We start from the raw sequence: 22,421 nt of genomic DNA, 5'->3' as shown, positions 1-22,421 counted from the left end.
TTACTGGCTACTATATAGGAAGCCCCCCCCAAAAAAAGTGACATGGGGTCCCCCTATAAATTGTAGCCAGCAAAGGCTAGCCACTTTGCCTTTTCTGGCTACTATATATGAAGACCATCCCCCAAAAAAGTGACATGGGGTCCCCCTATAAATTGTAGCCAGCAAAGGCTAGCCACTTTGCCTTTTCTGGCTACTATTTATGAAGACCCCCCCAAAAAAAAGTGACATGGGGTCCCCCTATAAATTGTAGCCAGCAAAGGCTAGCCACTTTGCCTTTTCTGGCTACTATATATGAAGACCCCCCCCCCAAAAAAAGTGACATGGGGTCACCCTATAAATTGTAGCCAGCAAAGGCTAGCCGCTTTGCCTTTTCTGGCTACTATATAAGAAGACCCCCCCAAAAAAAATGACATGGGGTGCCCCTATAAATTGTAGCCAGCAAAGGCTAGCCACTTTGCCTTTTCTGGCTACTATATATGAAGACCCCCCCCAAAAAAAGTGACATGGGGTCCCCCTATAAATTGTAGCCAGCAAAGGCTAGCCGCTTTGCCTTTTCTGGCTACTATATAAGAAGACCCCCCCAAAAAAAATTACATGGGGTCCCCCTATAAATTGTAGCCAGCAAAGGCTAGCCACTTTGCCTTTTCTGGCTACTATATATGAAGACCCCCCCCAAAAAAAGTGACATGGGGTCCCCCTATAAATTGTAGCCAGCAAAGGCTAGCCGCTTTGCCTTTTCTGGCTACTATATAAGAAGACCCCCCCCAAAAAAATGACATGGGGTGCCCCTATAAATTGTAGCCAGCAAAGGCTAGCCACTTTACCTTTTCTGGCTACTATATATGAAGACCCCCCCCAAAAAAAGTGACATGGGGTCCCCCTATAAATTGTAGCCAGCAAAGGCTAGCCGCTTTGCCTTTTCTGGCTACTATATAAGAAGACCCCCCCAAAAAAAATGACATGGGGTCCCCCTATAAATTGTAGCCAGCAAAGGCTAGGCGGACAGCTGCGACCTGATATTAATAGCCTAGAAAGGGGCCATGGTTATAGGCCCCCTCCCAGGCTATAATATCAGCCCTCAGCTGCCCCAGATTTGGCGCATCATATTTGTGCGCCAAATCTGGCACTTAGCCTCGCTCTTCCACGCTGCCCTGGTGCGGTGGCAGGGGGTAATAGTGGTGGGGTTCATGTCAGCGCCAGCTGACATGAAGCCCAGGTTAGTAATGATGGGCGTCAATAAGACACCCCCATTACTAACCTACAAAGTGTTAAAAAGAAAAAAGACAAACACCCAGAAAAAAATAATTTATTTGAAATAAAACACAATTTTATTTAATTCTAATTTTACTAAAAAAAAAAAAATAGTTACCTGTCCACGTTCCTGCGCTGATCTCCCATGCACAGCTGTCACATCTGGAGATGTGACAGCTGTCATGGCTGCTGTAAGCTCACACTGCCGGGAACACGTCCGCTCCCAGCAGCATGAGCCCCTGACTGAGGTCACCGGAGTGCATTCAGTCAGCGCTGCTCCGGTGACCTCCTTTACAGCCCTGTTGTACCGTGGGAATTTCTCACGATACAGCGGGGCCGTAAAGCAGCTAACCGGAGCTGCGCTGCCTGAACTCCGGCGAACCCGTTCATTCTAGCGGCGGCAGCGGTTCAGAGCGGTCACATTCTATGTGGCTGCTCTGAACTGGAGATCTTCGTGGGACACTCGTGGACTACTACGGAGGGGTAAGGATAAGGTTGTGGTTTATTATTTTAGATTTTATTACAGGAGATCGATGGCTTCGGGGAATTAGGTGTCTAGGTGAGTATAGGTGTAGTTTTTTATTTTTTACTTTATTTTAGGTGGCGATCGGCGGGGACAGGTAATGTATGAACTAATTTATTTTAGGTAACCACTGGCCAATGAAAAAAAAGGGGGCAGTAGATTACATATTATTGGGGCCAATAACCAAAAAAACTTTAATAATGATAGCACCCCCCCCCCAAAAAAAAAAAAAAATAGGGGGGGGGATAGGGTCAATAATATATGGAGGCACATATGGGGGCTATTAAATTTAATTTTGGGGCACATTTTACAGCAGGATCAGTCTGATGGGAACTACTGCTCCCATCGAGCTGATCCTGCTGGCAGGAGTGGACGGGGGACAGACATAGGCCGATGGGAGTAGTAGTGTCACATCGGCCTATGTCTGCCTGCTGACACCCGCGCACACAGACCCCACACAGACCCCACACAGACCCCACACAGACACATACAGACCACATACACACCACACAGACACATACAGACACTTACCACACTAATCATGAATCCCACGTTGACATTCATCCGCTTGTACCATCCCACGTTAGCAGCCATGATCCTGAGAGACGGGAATATTATGGGATTCTCGTCTTCCTGGATTATGGGATGCTCATGGGATGGATGGATGGAACGCCCAATTGTGACGTCACTTCCTATTTGCTGCGGTTTTGAGGTACAAGACCGCAGCAAATGCGCTTCACTTCCGCAATTATTTTTACATATTTGCGGATTTGAAGCGGCCCAATGCAAGTCAATGGCGGCGATTACGCCGCGCTTCCGCAAAATTAAATGACATGCTGCGGATTTTTCCGCGGAGCATAAACGCAGCAGAAAAAACCGCAGCGTGGGCATTGACAGTGCGGCTTCTCATTGAGGACCATGGGGGGCGGATTACCAAGCGTTTTTGGAGCGTTTATGCTGCGGAAATTCCGCAGCATATACGCTTGAAAAATGCTACGTGGGCACACAGCCTGACACCCTCTTCTCCCCTGATGATTAGCTGAGGCAATGAAACGCGTTGGGAGTGGTGTGCTGTGTGTTGCTGGAGGCTGAAAAGGTTTGGATGCCCCACCACATGGAGCTGTCTTAAAGCCAGAGAGCAAGAACAGACATTTTATTTGGTGAGGTCGTTCCATTAGTATATATAAGGTCTAAATGCTCACCATAACTGGTTTAAATGTACTAAGGTTCTTATATGCTGAGACATTATATACTGAGACATTGTCTTGAGAGCTCCACTACTTTTTGCCATTTTATCTGTGTTATGTTACGGGTAGACTATGTCTGTTTAACATATTTCCGGATTCCTGGACATAATTAGTTACTGATTAGTATGGTCACTCACCACCACAGGCAGGCATTTCCTTGTTTTTAGGTCCTTGTGACTTGTTTATCACTTTTTATTCATCTGTAATAAATGTTAAGTTTTAACTTTCTGTAGTACCACTATACTTGCTTTAATACATACATTTTTTTCTGCCAGGGAGATGCAGAAACGCTCAGGAAAAATCCGGAGCATTTCTGCATCGTGGGCACATAGCCTGAGAACAGAAACTGTTATATATCATTAACTATTAACATAATCAATGTGCATATACAGTGCCTACAAGTAGTATTCAACCCCCTGCAGATTTAGCTGGTTGACACATGCGGAATTAACTTGGCATTGTGACATTTGTACTGTAGATCAGCCTGGAAGTGGGAAATGCACTGCAGCAAATTTTGTTTTTGTTTTTTTTTTGTTTGTTCTTTTAAAACGTAAAAAGTTAATTCAGAGTGTCATTTATTATTCAACCCCTCAAACCACAAGAATTCTGTTTGGTCCCCCTAAAGTATTAAGAAGTAGTTCAGGCACCAAGAATAATGAGCTTCACATGTGTGGATTAACGATCTCTTTTGCCAGCCTTTTCTGACTATTTAAGACCCTCCCCAAACTTGTGAACAGCACTCAGACATGGTCTACATGGGAAAGACAAAGGAGCATTCCAAGGCCATCAGAGACAAGATCGTGGAGGGTCACAAGGCTGGCAAGGGGTACAAAACCCTTTCCAAGGAGTTGGGCCTACCTGTCTCCACTGTTGGGAGCATCATCCGTAAGTGGAAGGCTTATGGAACTATTGTTAGCCTTCCACGGCCTGGACAGCCTTTGAAAGTGTCCTCCCGTGCCGAGGCCAGGCTTGTCCGAAGAGTCAAGGCTAACCCAAGGACAACAAGGAAGGAGCTCCGGGAAGATCTCATGGCAGTGGGGACATTGGTTTTAGTCAATACCATAAGTAACGTACTCCACCGCAATGGTCTCCGTTCCAGACGAGCCCGTAAGGTACCTTTACTTTCAAAGCGTCATGTCAAGGCTCGTCTACAGTTTGCTCATGATCACTTGGAGGACTCTGAGACAGACTGGTTCAAGGTTCTATGGTCTGATGAGACCAAGATCGAGATCTTTGGTGCCAACCACACACGTGACGTTTGGAGACTGGATGGCACTGCATACGACCCCAAGAATACCATCCCTACAGTCAAGCATGGTGGTGGCAGCATCATGCTGTGGGGCTGTTTCTCAGCCAAGGGGCCTGGCCATCTGGTCCGCATCCATGGGAAGATGGATAGCACGGCCTACCTGGAGATTTTGGCCAAGAACCTCCGCTCCTCCATTAAGGATCTTAAGATGGGTCGTAATTTCATCTTCCAACAAGACAACGACCCAAAGCACACAGCCAAGAAAACGAAGGCCTGGTTCAAGAGGGAAAAAGTCAAGGTGTTGGAGTGGCCTAGTCAGTCTCCTGACCTTAACCCAATTGAAAACTTGTGGAAGGAGCTCAAGAATAAAGTCCACATGAGACACCCAAAGAACCTAGATAACTTGGAGAAGATCTGCATGGAGGAGTGGGCCAAGATAACTCCACAGACCTGTGCCGGCCTGATCAGGTCTTATAAAAGACGATTATTAGCTGTAATTGCAAACAAGGGTTATTCCACAAAATATTAAACATAGGGGTTGAATAATAATTGACCCACACTTTTATGTTTAAAATTTAATAAAATTCAACTGAGCAACATAACTTTTTGGTTTGTAAGATTTATGCTTCTGTTCATAAAACCTACTCTCGTTTGCAGTTTGAAGGCTCTAACTTATTTGCATCTTATCAAACCAGCTAAATCTGCAGGGGGTTGAATACTACTTGTAGGCACTGTACACATTTGCATACATACATACACATAGATTATTCCATCATCTCTATATTAATTCACACTGATTAGGTAATCTATTAAAATAAAATAATTGATTTTCTATAATATATATATTTTACCTTGACATCACTACCCACCTAACTAAAATATTTGACCTCTCTCTTTCTTCAGGTATCTTTCCCTCCTCACTTAAACATGCCATCATAACCCTTTTACTGAAAAAGCCATCCCTGGGCCAGAACTGCACTGCTAACTACAGACCGGTCTCTAATCTTCCCTTCATCTCTAAACTCCAGGAACGCCTGGTCCATTCCCGCCTAATCCGCTATCTCTCAGATAACTCTCTTCTCGACCCTTTACAATCCGGTTTCCGCTCCTCACACTCTACTGAAACTGCCCTCACTAAAGTCTCTAATGATCTACTAACAGCTAAATCTAATGGTCACTACTCCCTGCTGTTTCTCCTGGATCTCTCTGCCGCTTTTGACACTGTAGATCATCAGCTCCTCCTCACTATGCTCCGCTGTATAGGCCTCAAGGACACCGCTCCCTCCTGGTTCTTCTCCTACCTCTGACCGCTCCTTCACGGTATCTTTTGCCAGCTCTTCTTCCTCTAATCTTCCTCTTACTATCGGGGTTCCACAAGGATAAGTCCTAGGTCCCCTCCTCTTCTCCTTGTATACTGCTCCTATTGGACAAACCATCAACAGATTTGATTTCCAGTACCATCTCAATGCTGATGACACCCAACTATACACCTCTTCACCTGACATCACCCCCACTCTAATACAAAATACCAGTGATTGTCTGTCTGCTGTCTCTAACATCATGTCTTCCCTCTATCTGAAACTGAATCTCTCCAAAACTGAACTCCTTGTTTTTTCTCTCTCTACTAACCTACCTATACCTGAGTTTTCAATTTTCTTGGGGTGCGCCACCATAACCCCCAAGCAGCAAGCTCGATGTCTTGGAGTCATATTTGACACACAACTTTCCTTTAACCCCCATATACAATCATGTAATGCAGGTGCGGGAATGCAACGCACAGAGACACAAGGCGAGAACAGTCTGAGATGAAAATAAACAATTTTATGCAACAGGTATTCTGAACAAGGGATTAGTAACAAGGGTAATGAACAGTAATTCAATATATCAGCAAAAGGCAAAATCTCTCAAAATAAGACGCAGTCTCTCAAAGTAAGGTGAAGCCTCTCAAAGTAAGGTGAAGTCTCTTAAGTAAGGTGCAGTCTCTTAGTTCGGTGAAGTCTCTTAAGTAAGGTGAAGTCTCTTAAGTAGGGTGATGCCCCCAGTCATGGGAGACACCACGTAAGTTCTTTAACTGTACATTTGGCCCTAGCAGGGGTCACCGGTTATTCCCGCTAGGCCGTGAGTCTCTTCCGCATAAATTCAATTAGATCACGTTGTGCTCCTTCAGTCCCAACCGTTCCCCTCCCAACCTGAGTATCTAAACCCAATTGTCCCCGGTACCGTGGGTGAACAGTGGAAGTGACGGCCCTGTTCACGTATGCAGCTCCTCCGCTTCCGCTGGCGTGACTTTCCTGGGGCAACTGTCTCTCAACTCCTCTCTGCTTGGCTGTTGGAGGCAGTCTCTCGAGCCTTGGATAGGGGGGTCCAGGCCTTGTCTGTCGGCGGGCAACGTCGGGTTCCGCGAACTCACTCAGCACCGCAATCAGGTTCCTAGTCTCCTCAGCAGGCACAGCACTCAGGTAACATCCGCGAGATATCCGGAGCTCTTTTACCGGTGCCCGGCTGTGGCACCTCACAGGCCTCTGGCCTGTCACGCGGGGTTTCTCAGGATGCAGGGAACACGTCTGCTCCTTTCTGCTGCTTGGCGCCAAAGACCCCTCAGGTTTGGCGCGCTGGCCTCGTATTTTCCGGAACTCCTTCCTGGAAGTCACCTGATCAGGTCCAGCGTCTGAACTTGCTCTCCCTGCAACTTCCCTTGCATATCTTGGTTCCGCTTGACTGCGTCTGGCCAGTAGATGGCAGTCTCTTTCCATCCTTGAAACATCATGTAGAAGTTCTTTTACAAGCTCTCTTGACTGGGCTACATTCCTCCCTCCTTTTTGCTCGCCAGTCCTCAGGCGAGTGGGCTTCTCGCAGAACTGATGCTTCCTTCCAGGCAGTGCAAGCTCAGACAGGAGTTGGGCACACTCCTGCGTTTTCTGTTGGATTTGAGACCAGATGAACTCTTCCTGAGCATACCGGTTAGGAGGGATTCCGGCATTAGCCCGCTCAGTTCTGCGGAGCTCTTCTTGCGGAGGTGACCGCGGGAGATCCGAGGAATGAACCACTGGGGATTGCAAATCATTTCCCGACTCATTTGGAATTCCACTCGGGGTTGGCATCAACGGTTCTGACGGCCCAACTGCATTGTGGCCCATCCTTCTTCGTCCCCTAAGGTTCCTGCATGTGGCACTTCAGCCAATACGTCTGGGGGCCCAACTCCGTTACAGACTTCTGCTTCAGAGGAGCAAGGTTGCAGCATATTACAGTGCAACACCCTGGGTGTCGCGGCGTCATCCCCTTCGGGCCTAACCTCGTAGACTGGGTTGTCTGGGTGAACTTTCTTCACCACCCGATATGGTATCGCCTCCCAACGATGGTTCAGTTTACTTCCAAATCGTTTAGCCCTCACCAGCACTCGGTCTCCTGGCTGAAGTGATCCACCTGTCGTCGGGGGCCGAACTGCATGCTCTACTTCCTGAAACTTCTGAGCAACCAGTCTTCTCACTGTATGGAGTTGACTCCGGTGTTCTCGAATCCAGGCACTTGGGCTACCGGCCGTGCCAGGGTCTTCTGAGTCTAGCTCCTGTTCAGTGATTTCTCTGCCACTTCTTCCAAACAGCAACATGTAAGGGGTGTAGCCGGTGGTCGCATGAACTCGATTATTATACACCCACACCAGCTCAGACACATATTCGGGCCACTTCATCTTTTTGTCCGCTTCCAGCGTTCGCAACATTTGCAACAGGGTTCGGTTAAAGCGCTCGCATGCGCTGTTCCCTTGCGGGTGGTAGGGCGTTGTTCGGGAACGGTCGATTCCATAGATGCGGTACAACTCATCCATCACTCGCCCTTGGAAGCAGGCCCCCTGGTCAGAATGTATTCGCTTCGGGCACCCATAAATCCGGATGAAATCTTGACAGATGGCCTTAGCTGCGGCTTCTGCCGTCTGGTCTTTAGTAGGCGTCACTACTGCGAACTTGGTGAAGTGATCAGTCATGACCAAACAGTGTCCATAACCATTGTATGAAGTTCCTATCATCAAGTAGTCAATCATCAAGACCTCCAAGGGGGCAGAAGTTCGGATGGTCTGAATGGGAGCTCTTTGTTCTGGGGGCTTATTCAACTCACACTGGCGACATGCTCGGCAGACTCCCTCGACTTCTTGCTGCAGTTGAGGCCAATACACCAGCCGTTGCAACCACGAAAGGTCTTTTCTACTCCGAAGTGAGCACCTCTTCTATGAGCTTCTTGGGCTAGCTGTGTTACTAGCGCTCCTGGAACTACCACCTGCCAGGTAACATCAAACTCTCGAGGCAGCTGGATTCTTCGGCATAGCAAGCCGTTCTTCAGGAGAAGCCTCTCCCACTGACCTAGGATTTGTAGGGTAGTTGGAAGTGAAGCGGCACTGGTTTCTTGGTCGGGTCTTTGATTAAAGGCGACCCATTCCCTCAATTTTGCTAAGTCCGGATCGGATTGCTGCAGATGTATCCATTCGTCTCTTGAACGGCCCAGAATCTGAGTGGGCTTCGGCTCCTCTTTGGTCTCTTGGGCAGCGACGAACTGGCTGAAATCCGGAATCTCGTCGCCTTCGAGCTCCTCATGTCTGTCCTCCTTCGGCCCCGCCTGACTGACCCGGGACAGGGCATCGGCATGGGTGTTCAGGGCCTTGGACCGATAGCCAATCTTATACTGGTATTTGGACATCCTTGCGACCCACCGCTGTCCTAACGCGCCCAGTTTGGCGTTCTCCAAGTGGGCCAAAGGGTTGTTATCTGTCTGCACTTGCACTTCTGACCCTGACAAGTACTCAGCAAATTTCTCGGTCATGGCCCACACCAGTGCTAGTAGCTCCAGCTTAAACGAACTGTAGTTCTCCGGATTCTTCTCCGTATCTTGGAGTGACCTGCTGGCATACGTGATCACTCGCTCTTTTCCTCCTTGTACTTGAGCCAGCACTGCTCCCAGTCCATGCAAGCTTCCATTGGTGTACAACACGAAAGGCTGCGAAAAGTCGGCGTAGGCCAAGATTGGGGCATCTGTTAGCGCCATTTTCAATGCTCGGAATGCCTCTTCTTGTCGTGGGCCCCACTGGATGGGCTGTCGCTTGGCTCCCCCAGCTGTTCCTCTCAGCAATTCATTGAGCGGGATCGCAATCTTAGCAAAGTCTTTAATGAATCTGCGGTAGTATCCAGAAAGCCCCAGGAACGCCCTCAGTTCCCTTAGGTTGGCGGGCATGGGCCACTTCTGGACGGCAGCTATTTTCTCTGCAGTGGGGTGTACTGCTGCACTGGACACAGTGTGCCCCAGATACTCAATTTCTCGTTTGAAGAGACGACACTTTCGAGGCATAATTTTCAGGCCGTGTCTCTGAAGCCGTTCTAACACTTGTTCCAATCGGCGGAGATGATCCTCAAACGTAGCGGAATAGATAATTATATTGTCCAGATATATTAAAGTGGCTTCAAAGTTGAGGTCCCCCAAGCATCTCTCCATCAGCCGTTGGAAGGTCCCTGGCACATTTGTTAGTCTGAACGGCATCCGATTGAACTCAAACAGGCCCATAGGGAGAACAAAAGCGGTCTTCGGGCGATCCTTCTCAGCTACTGGGACCTGCCAATAGCCACTGGCCAGGTCAAGGGAAGAGAAGAATTTGGCGCTCCCTAGTGCAGATAGAGACTCTTCAATTCGGGGGAGTGGATAGGAGTCCCGGACTGTACAGGCATTCAGCTTTCGATAGTCCACACAAAATCTCAGGGTACCATCCTTCTTTCGGACCAGCATGATTGGAGCCGCCCAGGGGCTCTGACTTTCACGGATCACACCGTTCCGCAACATGTGGGCCAACAGCTCTTTCACCTCCTGGTACATTTGAGGCAGGATCTGCCGATATCTCTCTCGGATGGGAGCAGTATTTCCGGTGGGTATTTCGTGCTGAATGTCCCGAGTGCACCCGAAATCATGTTCATGCTGTGCAAACATTCTCTGATATCGCTGTAGAAGTTGTTCGATCTGCCTTACTTGTCCAGCAGAAAACTCAGTCAGATTAGCCTCCATTTCTTCCAGAAGGTAGCGTCTAGCCAACGGTTCTCTTCCATTCTCCTGGCTTTTGAGGGACACCTCCAGGGTCCATGGTTTTCCTTCCACAGGTGCCAGCCCTATAGCGTCCGCTCTAGTAAGGGTCTCTGGCATTATGTACACTCGCGCCACCTCTTGTCGGGGCAACAACTGTAAACTGGTGCCACCTAAATTGATGCAGCGCACGGGTACTCGGCCGTGCCGCACGGTGGCCAGGGTTCGAGCAATCAGGAGTCCAGAGGGCGCTTCTTCTCCTTCCATCGGTTCAGTTTGAATGTCCACGCCCTCTAAGGACATATGTGCCAGCACCGGCAACGTGAGTACAGTCTGTCCCACCGGCAGTGTCATTGTGGCTTTGGGCAGTATCGATACCTTGCCAAGGTACTGAGAGGTAGCGGGCAATTTTTGAATCTGGCTGACCCGCACGAGGTGTTGGAACACTCTCTTGCTAGCTGGGTCTCGAGTGGCGCAGGTCCAGTTGTTTTTGCTACAGCCCTCAGCCAGGAACTGTCCGACTTCTTTCAGCACATTCATGCCCAGGGTAACAATGGGCCCATCGCCTCCGGGCCCTGTGGTTAATACGATCCCTTTTCGACCGAGGTCCTTTCCACATGCCCGCATGGACATCCATACTACTCCCGCTACTGGGATAGGTAGTTGATTGGCCGCCACCAATTTGACAGTGGGTTCCCGGCTGGAACGAGTGACTTCAGGACTTTGGACTTTGGAAATACGTCTCAGGTATAGTGGTCACTTGAGACCCGGTGTCCATCAAACAGCGGATCCGCTGCCCATTGAATTCAGCCCAGATGATGGGCCTCTCAGAGACAATGTCTTCAGAGCTCCCTCTTCTACTCTCTGAAGCACGAGACCCCATGGTATGCTCCACAACCGTGGGGCATTTTAGTTTAACGGCTGTCCCCTCCTCCTCCTTTCTCGGTTGGGAAAATCTTTGGAGATATGCCCCCTACCTTCGCAAGTCCAGCACTCCGGTCCTCTTTCTGCCGATAGGTCGGGTACATGCCGTGCTGGGGCCAGGTAGGAACGTCTCTCTCGTTCTGGTCTCCGTCCGCGTTGAGCAGTACGGTCTGTCGGTAAGGGGGCAGTAGGGGGCTTTCTAATAGCATTCAGCTCACCCCGAAAGTCTCAAATTTCCTGACGTATTTCCCGTACCCAATCAGGCTCTTGGTTGGTGAATCCAGGAGAAATTGCCTCTTGACTTCTAACTGTGGCTTTGAGAACAGGAACTTCTCTCTCCAGCACTGTAGCTTCAGCCCCTACCTCCAGGAAGCCCATATCAGGGCTCAATCGCAGCCGCTCCTTCAGGATCTGCCTCAGGGAAGGGTCTTTCAAGCCGGCAATCAGTTGGTCACGCAACACCTCATCCAATGGTCCCAGTCCTCGGTTCCCATCTCGAGGTTTCTTAGTGATATGGGCCGTCACTTCCTGCAACGCATTAACATACTGATTTACTGTCTCTGTGGCGCCCCAGGGGTCTGGTTACCACAGTAATAGAAATATTACGTCTGAGAGCAAGTGGGAGGTTTCCTGGTCAGGAGCCCTCAAACATGCAACACCGCCTGCCCAGTCCTGGGAGGGGAGGAATCTGCCCTTATAAACTGGGTCTGGGGCGGGGTTAGACAGTTAGTCAGAGCCTGGAGCAAGTTCCAGACAGACACAGGGAGAGTTACAGCAGGAGCTCTGTAGGAGCAGGAGCTGAAGACCAGAGGCTGGAACTAAGCAGAGCTCGCCCTGGCAGAAGAATATAAGAACCGGACACAGGAGTCCGAGGCTGCGGGGACATATATATATCCAGCAGCAGAAACCAGCCGGCAGGGGATTTCAGGTCCTCTGGCCATAGAAGCCCAGAGGCTCAGTCACAAGCAAGGGACCAGCACCGCCATCGAGGAGCGGAGGCTAGCAGAAGGCCCCAAGTCACCAGCCATACGGGTGAGCACTACACGGTACACTCAGGGACGTGGGCTACTACCACTCGCTTACAGCAAGGTAGCCAGGAAGAGTGCAGTCAGATGGGGAGGCCTACAACTCCACCTGGCCAGGGAAACTCCTGTTTGCTCACAGACTGACCAGGCCTCTTATGCTAGCCAGTACTCCCGGGAGTGTCTGCCTTATCATCATCAGTAAAGACCCTGAACTGCACTGCAAAGACTCTGAGTCGTTTCTGCTTTCTCACCGCATACAGCACTACTAGTACTGGGACTCCCGTGCACCATCACTCCCATCATCCACATTCCCTGCCCTGAGGCTATACTCTTCCCGTGGGGAGTTATCCCATCTTTTGCTGCGCACACCACACCAGCCTCAGCGGACTGCCTCGCAGAGGCGGTACACCCTGACCACAATCCACGGGTGGCGTAGTCGGACAATTAACCTAAAACCCATAAAAGACTGCCACTGGTTTGACCACCCTGAGCCATGGGACCGGGTCACCGCCACGGAGACTACAGACCCCAGAGACCCGGCACTGGGTATCCCACACACGTGCACACACGGCCAGGGGGCGCGTCAACTTTGGCGTAGTCGGCAGGATTGTGACCAACCCGCCACAAACGGGTATTGCGTGCCTGAAAAAAACTTCATACTCACCTGAAAAAGAGGTTTCCCGCCATCCGGAGCCATTTCCCGCCATCTTCAGCCGTTTCCCGCCATCTTCAGCCGCTTCCCGCCATCTTCAGCCGCTTTCCCGCCATCGGGCGCCATCTACGGGACGCCGCGCGGGAAGAAGAGGGGCGTGAACGTCCAAACCGCGCAAGACCTGAAGCCCCGCCCTACGCACCGACGCTGCGCAAGGTCCTGGAAGGAGAGAGAGCGACGCTGACATCACCAGGACGCGACGCGAGGTCCTCGCCCGGAGCAGCACCAGCGGAGCCGCGGCCTACGGAAGAGGATCAGCGGAAGGTAGGCCACACTTAACTAGGGGGGAGGAAGATGACGGACACGGAGGGACCCACTACCACCAGCGCGGCCGCTGCCGCAGTAATGACGTTCATGATGCCTTACATCCCCGGAGCGGCCTGGTTGCCCCAATACTCAGGGGAGTCGCATACCCTAAGCAACTTTAAAGAGAGACTGTACAGCCTATCTAAAGTATACCCCCTGACAGAGGAACAAAGAGTGAGCATATTGACAGGCCAGTTAACCGGTGCCGCCCAACGTGAAGTAAAGTCCTGGTCAGTCCGGGACAAGGAGACTGTAAAGAAGATCTTAGCCCGTCTGAAGGACACTTTTGATACCCGCACCTCAGCAGAGATCAAAATGAGATTTTATGGGTGCAAGCAGAGTGCCCAAGAAAGTATAAGAGACTATGCTTTAAATTTGCAAGAGGCCCTGGGAGCCATTAAACAGGCAGACCCTGACAGCGTACAGAACGCAGATGAACTGTTGACAGAGCAATTTATTGAGGGTCTGCTGTCCAATGCCCACCGAACCCAGTTACGTGCAATGGCCTTACAAAACCCTGGTTTAGACTTTGCAAAGTTCAAGGACAGAGCCATCCGGATACTCCGAGAACCGACACCAGGTGGCGCTGTAACCCACAGGCGCCCCGCAATCACCTATCACCAGGAGGCGGCGCCCTCGTCTGCATGGCCTGAGGGAGCTGATGCGCAGGCTTTGGACAACAACCCGGCTACAGACCTGCACCATCAGGTCCAAGAGCTGACTAAAAGTGTAGCCGCGCTAACCAGAACTGTGCAGTCTTTGCAGGTTTCTTCTGCAGGAAAAATCCAGCTGGCATCCGGACCGGAGGACATCCGCGGCGCCGACAGAGGAGGATCCCATCGTCCAGAGGAAGACCCAGCGACAGATACAATGAGGACGGACAACCCATCTGCCGCCGCTGCAATCAACCTGGACATATGGCAAGGTACTGTCATTTAAACGGGCACAACCTGGGGCAGAGGGCCAAGCCGCAGGCATAAGATCATCAGGCCCCTCAAACTGGCATGATAAATACGTAGGGGGACGTCCAGTCTTGCCTGTGGTACTGGATGGCATTCCCATGAGTGCCCTACTAGACACCGGGTCAGAGGTCACTACCATCCCTTATGTGCTCTTTAAGCGGTACTGGAATGACTCGGACATAACCCGCTACCCCGATGACGACCTGAGTATCATCGCCAGCAATGGTCAGCCAGTGCCGCAGGTGGGATTCAAAGAGGTGAACATTAAAATCGGTAAAGTCGAACTGGCGGCACAAGGATTGATTATTGTGGACATTGACCGTCATGAGAGTCACCCTAAAATAACCTTGGGAACTAACTTGATTGAAAATTGTCTTGCAGAGATAATTCTCATTTTACAGCAGGTTGCCATGAACGCCAGTTCCAGCCAGCAGCGTGTCCTCCAAAAAGAGATCCGGGCACTGATGAAACGGCAACAAGTGGAACTATCTGGTGGTGAGATTGGTAGCGTGAGGATGTGTGACCCGTTCCCTATTGCCATGCCCCCGAAAAGTGAGATGATGATCTGGTGCCGGGCAGCTATTGGTCTAAGAGGTAAAGACTACCAAGCAATGGTAGAGCCCGTCTATTCAGACAGTAGGCCCACCATTTTGACAGCACGGGGAGTGGTCGATGTACTCCATGGGAGGGTACCTGTCCGCATCATAAATATCAGGGAGAGAGAAGTACACCTGCCCCTGTATGCCACGCTAGCCAAATTGTTCACCATAAACCAAAATTCTGTAAAGGCCATGGAACCCTTGCCTCCATCTCAACCAGAGGAAGGTAACGGCTCTAAAAAACAAATGGAGGACTGGTGTCAGCAACTGCATTTGGGTACTGACTCCACTCCCTCACACCAAAAACAGGGAGTCTACCGGGAGGTTCAGGAGTACGAAAGAGTCTTTAGTAAACACCCGCTAGACTTCGGGCGAGTAAAGGGGGTAGAACATCACATCCCCAAAGGAGACCATCCACCCATAAAGGAAAGATACCGACCTGTACCCCCTGCACACTATCAGCATGCAAAGGGGATGTTGCGAGACATGAAGGAGGCTGGGGTAATCAGGGACAGCTGTAGCCCCTGGGCAGCTCCACTAGTTCTAGTGAAAAAGAAGAAGAAGGACAACACAATGAGAATGTGTGTAGACTACGGAAAGGTCAACCGAATCACACACAAAGATGCATACCCGTTACCTAGAATAGAAGAATCTTTAGCTGCATTAAAATCTGCTAACTTCTTCTCCACTTTGGATCTTACTAGCAGGTACTGGCAGGTTTCTGTAGCAGAGGCGGACAAGGAGAAGACTGCGTTCACCACCCCGATGGGTCTCAGCGAATTCAACTGTATGCCGTTCGGGCTCTGCAACGCACCAGGAACCTTCCAGCGGTTGATGGAATGCTGTCTGGGACACCGGAATTTCGAGACGGTCCTGTTATACCTGGACGATATCATCGTGTATTCCAAAACCTACGAGGACCATCTGAAACACCTGGCAGAGGTGTTTGACGCCCTGGCAAGCTACGGCCTAAAGGTGAAACCTTCCAAGTGTCATCTGCTGAAACCAAAGGTACAGTACCTGGGACTCGTGGTGAGTGCTGACGGAGTGGCTCCCGACCCCGTTAAGATCACCGTGATTAAGGACTGGCCAAGACCCTCCAGCATAAAGGAAGTGCGGCAGTTCCTCGGGTTGGTAGGCTACTACCGAAGATTCATTCCCGGTTTCACCAAAATGGCAGCTCCTATGCAGGACCTCCTGATAGGTCAATCCAGGAAGGCCAAAAACCAGAAGCCACCCTTCAGGTGGGAAAAGCTGGAAGAGGAGTCCTTACGCCAGTTGAAGATGGCCCTCACAGGGGATGAAATCCTGGCGTACCCTGATTACGGCCAGCCCTTTATCCTCCACACGGACGCGAGCAACATCGGGCTAGGAGCCTGAGAATTATAGCTCATTCAAGCTAGAGTTCCTGGCAGTGGTGTGGGCAGTGATGGAACGTTTTAAGCATTACCTTGCCTCTTCCAAGTTCACCTTGTACACAGACAACAACCCGTTGACACACCTGGACACTGCAAAACTTGGTGCCCTGGAGCAGAGATGGATGGCCCGCCTGTCCAACTATGAATTCACCATCAAGTACCGGGCGGGACGCTCGAATGCCAATGCGGATGCCCTGTCCAGGATGCCAAACTTACCGGATGTGGGGGAAGATCCAGAAGAACTGGAAGAGATCGAGCTCCCTGCGTTCCACCGTCATGGGATTGGTCAGCATTCCCACCGTGTAAGGGACAGGAGCTCTGCTACGTTCAATCCCTTACCCCACTACAGCTGGGCGGAGACGCAAGACAGTGATCCCGCAGTCCTACTGGTGAAGGAAATGCTGACAGGCTGATGCCCGTCTTGACCCAGATGCTCCGGAGGAGACTAAACAACTGTGGAACGAGAAAAGTAAGCTGTTTCTCTACAAGGGGAAGCTGTGCCGGAGAGTGGTCAACTCACGAACACATGAGCTGACCTGGCAGGTAGTGGTCCCAAGACGAGACGTGGCTATGGTTCTGGAGGCATACCACGATGGAGCAGGGCACTTCGGATGGAAGAAGCTGGAGTTCCTGTTGTGTGGATGGTTCTACTGGGTAGGCATGAGAGGAACCATAGAGAGGTGGTGCAGAGACTGTGGCCCGTGCAACCTAAGAAGAAAAGACCATGCCAGCCAGAAGACTCCCCTGCAGCCCATCATCACCAGGCAGCCACTGGAACTGGTAGACCTGGACCATGTGAAACTGGCTCCAAGCAGATCTGGGTACGTCTACGCCCTTACCATCGTAGATCACTACTCCCGGTTCCTGGTGGTGGTCCCTGTCAAGGACTTAATGGCTCAAACAGCAGCCAGAGCCTTCCAGCAGCACTTCTGCCGTCCACACGGGTATCCGGAGCAAGTGTTGACGGACCAAGGACCAGCCTTCGAAGCGGAGGTCTTCCAAGAGTTCTGCAATCTGTATGGCTGCAGGAAGATAAGAACAACGCCCTATCACCCTCAGACCAACGGACTATGTGAGAAAATGAACCAGGTGGTGATAGACTTGCTAAAAACGTTGCCCCTGGAAGAACGCAGTCTGTGGCCTGAAAAACTGCCTGATCTGGTGGACCTGTATAACCACATTCCTGTAGGTTCCACCAACTGTACCCGGGCTTGGATATGGGAGTCCTGACACCTGAGGACACCTCGCCAGAGGCAGACTGGGATACAGAACGGCAGCAGCAGTATCGGAAAGTACAGGAGAGCATCGAGCGAAGTCTGTCTCAAGCAAGAGAAAGGCAAGAGAAGACTTATAACCAGCATGCTCCCGCTGTTCCCCTGGTACCTGGAGAGCAGGTCTTGAAGAGAAAGAAACGGCTCCACAAGTTGGATGACCAGTGGGAGAAGGACCCGTACACCGTACTGCCCTCAAGTCATGATAATCCAAAAGTCTGCATAATCAGTAAGGATGGAGGAGAAACCACAGCCATTGTCTCCAGAGACCACCTGAAAAAGTGTCCCGAGCAGCTGCAAAGCGCTGACGAAGATCAAGAGAACCCTCAACCCGCAGAGGAAAGGGAAGAAATGATCAGTACAGTACTCGGTGACTTTCCCCAGTCCTGGACACAAATCAACAACGCTATCGTGGTACCCGTCCTCACCTTTCTCCAGCCAGCCACTCAAGGGCCTACAGAAGAACAGGAAGTGTCAGAAGAGCTGCCGGCCCAGGAGGCAGAAGAATCCATACCAGCAGCCCAGGAGAATCAACCCTCTGCTAGTAGTGAGCCTGCCATGCCCCTAGTAAGCCAAAGAGTACGCAGAAAGCTGCCAGGCCTACTCGCAACACCTCCTACACCCTGTAGTGCAGAACCAGATAGTGGGTTACGTAGGTTCACCAGGAGCACTAGAGGACAGATGCCCGCTCGCTGGAGAATCTAAAATATAATGTGAATTTACCTGTAAATTGCAAATGTTGAAAATGGTTTATGTTTGTTGCCTGTTTATTAATTATGTTTCTCCAGTTACCCTTCAGGTTTGTTTGGACTGACAGGTTAAGGACGCTGAATAACCGGAACTACATTGTAGATAGTTGCACTTGGTGCCTCTTGCGAAGACGGCCATGGAAGAAAAACCTGTCTGGCGTGGCCCCTGTGGTCCAAAGTAGTTAGCTTTGCCTTGCAGCCACGCCCAGGGCCAACGTTTGGGGTTTGCTTTGGACAGGTCCCCTACTCCGTTCCAAAACTTCACCTTGGGTGACATGGACACCCGGTTACGGATGCGCCGTGACCTTAAGGATAAAATGTGCTTGTATATATGTTGAAATGTTATTGTTTATACCCTGTGCTTATGTTGTTTAGTCCCGGAGTACTAAAATTCACTAGGGGGGAATGTGGCACCCCAGGGGTCTGGTTACCACAGTAATAGAAATATTACGTCTGAGAGCAAGTGGGAGGTTTCCTGGTCAGGAGCCCTCAAACATGCAACACCGCCTGCCCAGTCCTGGGAGGGGAGGAATCTGCCCTTATAAACTGGGTCTGGGGCGGGGTTAGACAGTTAGTCAGAGCCTGTAGCAAGTTCCAGACAGACACAGGGAGAGTTACAGCAGGAGCTCTGTAGGAGCAGGAGCTGAAGACCAGAGGCTGGAGCTAAGCAGAGCTCGCCCTGGCAGAAGAATATAAGAACCGGACACAGGAGTCCGAGGCTGCGGGGACATATATATATCCAGCAGCAGAAAACAGCTGGCAGGGGATTTCAGGTCCTCTGGCCATAGAAGCCCGGAGGCTCAGTCACAAGCAAGGGACCTGCACCGCCATCGAGGAGTGGAGGCTAACAGAAGGCCCCAAGTCACCAGCCATACGGATGAGCACTACACGGTACACTCAGGGACGTGGGCTACTTCCACTCGCTTACAGCAAGGTAGCCAGGAAGAGTGCAGTCAGATGGGGAGGCCTACAACTCCACCTGGCCAGGGGAACTCCTGTTTGCTCACAAACTGACCAGGCCTCTTATGCTAGCCAGTACTCCCGGGAGGGTCTGCCTTATCATCATTAGTAAAGACCCTGAACTGCACTGCAAAGACTCTGAGTCGTTTCTGCTTTCTCACCGCATACAGCACTACTAGTACTGGGACTCCCGTGCACCATCACTCCCATCATCCACATTCCCTGCCCTGAGGCTATACTCTTCCCGTGGGGAGTTATCCCATCTTTTGCTGCGCACACCACACCAGCCTCAGCGGACTGCCTCGCAGCGGCGGTACATCCTGACCGCAATCCACGGGTGGCGTAGTCGGACAATTAACCTAAAACCCATAAAAGACTGCCACTGGTTTGACCACCCTGAGCCACGGGACCGGGTCACCGCCACGGAGACTACAGACCCCAGAGACCCGACACCGGGTATCCCACACATGTACACACGGCCCAGGGGGCGCGTCATCTCATTTTCCCCTTGGACCCGCTGGAACAACAGTAAGCGCGTGTCCCAAATCTGTAGTGACACCGTGCATGTCCTCTAAAATTTTTATCACTTTATCTACGGTGTCACGGTCCCCAGGTGGGCGGTACATCACAGTCTGTCGGACCTCTCCATCAAGGGTTAGGAGGGCCAGCTCCGCCTGGGCTAGGGGATCAAGGGGGTACATCCGTTGCATACTTCTCAGTCTTTCTACCCAGTCCCACAGTGACATGCCATCCCCTGAAAACTTGGGAAGATGGCTGAGCATAGCCCCCAGGGGTATATGGGTCCGACCGGACCCAGCCACAGACTGATCCCCCATCTCTGCGTCTGAATGTTGCATCCTGCCGACTACGCCAAATGTAATGCAGGTGCGGGAATGCAACGCACAGAGACACAAGGCGAGAACAGTCTGAGATGAAAATAAACAATTTTATGCAACAGGTATTCTGAACAAGCGATTAGTAACAAGGGTAATGAACAGTAATTCAATATATCATCAAAAGGCAAAATCTCTCAAAATAAGACGCAGTCTCTCAAAGTAAGGTGAAGCCTCTCAAAGTAAGGTGAAGTCTCTTAAGTAAGGTGCAGTCTCTTTAGTAGGGTGAAGTCTCTTAAGTAAGGTGAAGTCTCTTAAGTAGGGTGATGCCCTCAGTCATGGGAGACACCACGTAAGTTCTTTAACTGTACATTTGGCCCTAGCGGGGGTCATCGGTTATTCACGCTAGGCCGTGAGTCTCTTCCGCATAAATTCAATTAGATCACGTTGTGCTCCTTTAGTCCCAACCGTTCCCCTCCCAACCTGATTATCTAAACCCAATTGTCCCCGGTACTGTGGGTGAACAGTGGAAGTGACGGCCCTGTTCACGTATGCAGCTCCTCCGCTTCCGCTGGCGTGACTTTCCTGGGGCAACCGTCTCTCAACTCCTCTCTGCTTGGCTGTTGGAGGCAGTCTCTCGAGCCTTGGATAGGGGGGTCCAGGCCTCGTCTGTCGGCGGGCGACGTCGGGTACCGCGAACTCACTCAGCACCGCAATTAGGATCCTAGTCTCCTCAGCAGGCACAGCACTCAGGTAACATCCGCGAAATATCCAGAGCTCTTTTACCGATGCCCGGCTGTGGCACCTCACAAGCCTCTAGCTTAGGTCTGTCACGCGGGGTTTCTCAGGATGCAGGGAACACATCTGCTCCTTTCTGATGCTTGGCGCCAAAGACCCCTCAGGTTTGGCGCGCTGGCCTCTTATTTTCCGAAACTCCTTCCTGGAAGCCACCTGATCAGGTCCAGTGTCTGAACTTGCTCTCCCTGCAACTTCCCTTGCATATCTTGGTTCCGCTTGACTGCGTCTGGCCAGTAGATGGCAGTCTCTTTCCATCCTTGAAACATCATGTAGAAGTTCTTTTACAAGCTCTCTTGACTGGGCTACAATCACTCACTCACTCATGTCACCTGCACCTTAAAAACATCTCCAGAACCCCACATTTTTTCACCTTTGATACTGCAAAAACTCTTACTGTTGCTCTTATTCACTCTCGTCTGGACTACTGCAACTCTCTGCTAATCGGTCTCCCTCTAAACAAACTCTCTCCTCTCCAATCCATTCTGAATGCAGCAGCCAGGGTCGTATTTCTATCAGGCCGCTTCACCAACGCCTCTAACCAGTGCCAGTCATTGCACTGGCTACCCATTCACCACAGAATACAATACAAACTCATCTCTCTCACCCATAAAGCCCTCCACAGTTCTGCACCACCCTATATCTCATCCCTCATTTCTGTCTATCACCCCTCCCGTGCCCTCCGTTCTGCAACTGATCTAAAACTAACATCCTCCTAGATCCCAACCTCGCAGGGGGAGGGGATTTTACCACCTACCTCCACCCTTTCTGGGATAAATTCCATACTGGAAATATTTTTCAAAATGCACAATATACATCTCTACATTATCTGCTAGAGGAGGTAGGCATAGTGGACCTATGGAGAATACGGCACCCTGATGTCAGACAATATTCCTGTTACTTCGCCTCCCATCATTCTTTGTCAAGAATAGACCAAGCTATTGGCTTTGAATCAATCATACCCTATATTAAATCGGTGAGGTATCTGCCAAGGAGTGTCTCTGACCACTCGCCTATACAGGTACAACTGCAGATGGGTGCTGTGAGGTCTCCGGGGGACTATACATGGCACATCAATCCTTTTTGGCTGCAACTAATTGGTCCTACTCTTAGCTCTAGAATCTTAGAATATTTTTGTTTTAATGATGGGTCATCATCTACGAGATTTATATGGGATGCTATGAAAGCATATGTACGGGGAATATGCATAGGGGGGATCAATAAGATAAAATCCAAAATTAAGGAGTTAACCCAAAAATTGCAACAGAATGTTTGCGAAAAAGAGGCACAAGTAGAATGAAATGGGAAAATGCACAGAAAATATTGCCTGATCATTTGCTATCATTAGCTTCTCAGAAACAACTGTTTGTTAAGCAAAGATACTTTATAAAGCAAGGGTCTCAAACTCGGCTGGGTAGATGGTCCGCATTCTTTGCATGACAAAATGACATTTTTAGTGATATAATTTTTTTTTCTATACACCTTTTGAATTTTTCCTCATCTTGTATTAACCCCTTTACAGCCCATGACGTACTAATACGCATCT

The 22,421-nt window shown here is 50.4% G+C and overlaps 1 protein-coding gene across 1 annotated transcript in view; it reads right to left on the bottom strand.

Moving 5' to 3' along the window:
• The window catches only part of LOC141192334 (uncharacterized), a 732,001-nt gene that overhangs the window by 657,247 nt on the left and 52,333 nt on the right, over positions 1-22,421 (bottom strand). The gene's annotated exons all lie outside the window — the stretch shown is intronic.

This window comes from Phyllobates terribilis, unplaced genomic scaffold (assembly GCF_046119375.1).
Source record: "Phyllobates terribilis strain yellow unplaced genomic scaffold, ASM4611937v1 Scaffold_60__1_contigs__length_8166268, whole genome shotgun sequence".
Taxonomy (NCBI): Eukaryota; Metazoa; Chordata; class Amphibia; order Anura; family Dendrobatidae; genus Phyllobates; species Phyllobates terribilis.
This window is presented reverse-complemented; position numbering and strand designations above follow the sequence as displayed.